Consider the following 2,826-nt stretch of genomic DNA (forward strand, 5'->3'; position numbering starts at 1 on the left):
ATTTATGTGGTCTAGCTAGAACTAAAAGCTTACAAGGTGATAGATATTTCATGCTAATTATTGATGATTATTATAGAATGTGTTGGGTTACTTTTCTCAAGGAAAAATCAGAAGCACTTGGGAAGTTCAAACTATTCAAAGCAATGGTTGAAAATGAAACCGGTAAGAAAATTAAATGTTTAAGATCAGATCAAGGAGGAGAATTCACATCTAGAGATTTTAATACATTCTGTGAAGTGAATGGAATCAAAAGACAGTTATCAGCACCTCGGACACCACAATAGAATGGAGTTGTTGAAAGGAAAAACAGAACTATTTTGGATGCAACAAGAAGTATGTTATCAGAAGCAAATCTACAGCATGTGTACTGGAAAGAGGCAGTAAGCACTGCTGTCTATACATTCAACAAAATTCACATCAAAGGTGAAACCGATAAGACCCCTCATGAACTATGGTTTGGTAATACTCCTACTCTTAAGTATTTCAGAATTTTTGGAAGTAAATGTTATATTAGAAGAGATGAGTATATTGGCAAGTTTGATCCTAGAAGTGATGAAGGAATATTTCTTGGTTATTCATCTAAGAGTAACGCTTATAGATGTTTTAATAAAAGATTATAGAAAATTGTTGAGAGTACAAATGTAAAGATTGATGAACAATTCAGAGGAACCTTAAGGTATATAGACTCTGAACTGGTAACAAAAACTATGACAAATGAACCAACAGTAAATCCACTGGTATAGAATGATGACCCAGTTACTCCAGTATCATCAGAGGATACCACCATAATTGAAGAACAACAACAGACTAAGACACCCCGGTATGTAAGACTGAATCATTCTGAAGATCAGATAATTGGAAGCAAATTTAAAGGAGTCATGACAAGAGGAAGATTGGCAAATGAAGAGGTATGTCTTATTTCTCAAATTGAACCATTATCTATCAATGAGGCATGTGAAGATAAATTTTGGATTAAAGCTATGGAAGAAGAATTAGGACAAATTGAGAAAAATAATACTTGGACATTAGTTCCCCGGTCTGAAAATAAAAATGTAATTGGAACCAAATGGGTATTTAGAAACAAACTCAATGAAGATGGTAAGGTTGTCAGGAATAAAGCAAGACTAGTGTGTAAGGGATATTCTTAGAAAGAAGGAGTTGATTACAATGAAACCTTTGCACCGGTAGCCAGAATTGAAGCAGTTAGATTATTCTTAGCCTTTGCAGCTCACAAGGATTACAAAGTTTATCAAATGGATATTAAATGTGCATTTTTGAATGGAGATCTTGAAGAAGAATTTTATATTGAACAACCTGATGGATTTTCTTTGACAGATAACAATGATATGGTTTACAGATTAAGAAAAGCTCTGTATGGACTAAAACTAGCTCCAAGAGCCTAGTATGCAAGATTGGATAAGTATCTCTTAAAAATTGGTTTTACTAAAGGAAATGCAGACAACAATTTATATTACAAAGTAACTAATGATGACATTTTGATTATAGAATTATTTGTTGATGATATAATCTTTGGAGGAGAAGATGGATTATGCAAATAATTTTCTCTTAAAATGCAGCATGAATTTGAAATGTCTATGATTGGAGAAATAAAATTCTTTTTTGGATTGCAGATTTTACAGACTGATAAAGGCATATTTTTGAGTCAATCTAAGTACTTGAAAGAACTACTCAAGAAATTTGGGATGGAGAACTCTAAACCGGTAAGCACACCTATGACTACAAATGACAAATTATCTCAAAGGGATGAATCTACACCTGTTAATCCAACTAGATACAAATCTATGATAGGAGGTTTATTGTATTTGACACAAATCAGACCTGATATTATGAATGTAGTATGTATAGTTTCTAGATTTCAGAGTAATCCCAAGGAAAATCATGAATCAACAGTAAAAAGGATTTTTCGGTACTTACAAGGCACAACAAATCTTGGATTTTGGTATCCTAAAGATGAAAATTTTGATCTATATGCATACATAGATGCAAATTGGGCAGGAGATGTGGATTATAGAAAGAGCACCACTGGAGGAGCATTCTTTCTTGGAAAAAGATTAGTTTCTTGGTTAAGTAAGAAACAGAGTTGTACATCTTTATCAACAGCAGAATCAGAATATGTTGCAGCAGCAACAAACTGCACACAGGTACTTTGGCTTAAGCAAATGTTGAAAGACATAAAGTTAAAATGCAAGGAACCTATTACTATATATTGTGATAACACTGCAACAATTGATATATCTAAGGATCCAGTATTACATTCTAAAACAAAACATGTTTCTATCAAACTGAATTTTCTAAGGGAAAAAGTTGAAGAAAAGGAAATAAAACTGGTTTATGTGAATACTAAAGAACAGCTTGCAGATATTTTTACAAAACCTTTGCCTAAGGAAACTTTTGAGTATCTCGGAGATCAGCTCGCAGTTTTACCTCCCCCGGTAGAGACTTAGACAGTTGATGATTGTCATCAACCGGAAGAATTAAATGGACAAATCTTTTATTCCGGTATTTGATGAGAAAGCTACTTCTCAGGGGGAGTAGTTGGTATATTGAATTGATTGGTATTTTGTATGAACTTGACCTTTTTGTGACTTTGGCATTTGATGTCAAAGGGAGAGAGATATGTGGAAAAACATTGGGGAGAGATATATGGAAAAATAAATTATCTTTTTGAGGAGAGATTGGTATGAGAGATTGATATTGAAAATAAATCTTTGGGTAAACACATATTACTCCCAGGGGGAGAATTGTTTTTTGTACTTGGCATTTCTATTTTGGCACTTTGATGGTTTTTCCATCTTGTGTTGCCAT

Source organism: Cryptomeria japonica, chromosome 8, assembly GCF_030272615.1.
Source record: "Cryptomeria japonica chromosome 8, Sugi_1.0, whole genome shotgun sequence".
Lineage (NCBI taxonomy): Eukaryota > Viridiplantae > Streptophyta > Pinopsida > Cupressales > Cupressaceae > Cryptomeria > Cryptomeria japonica.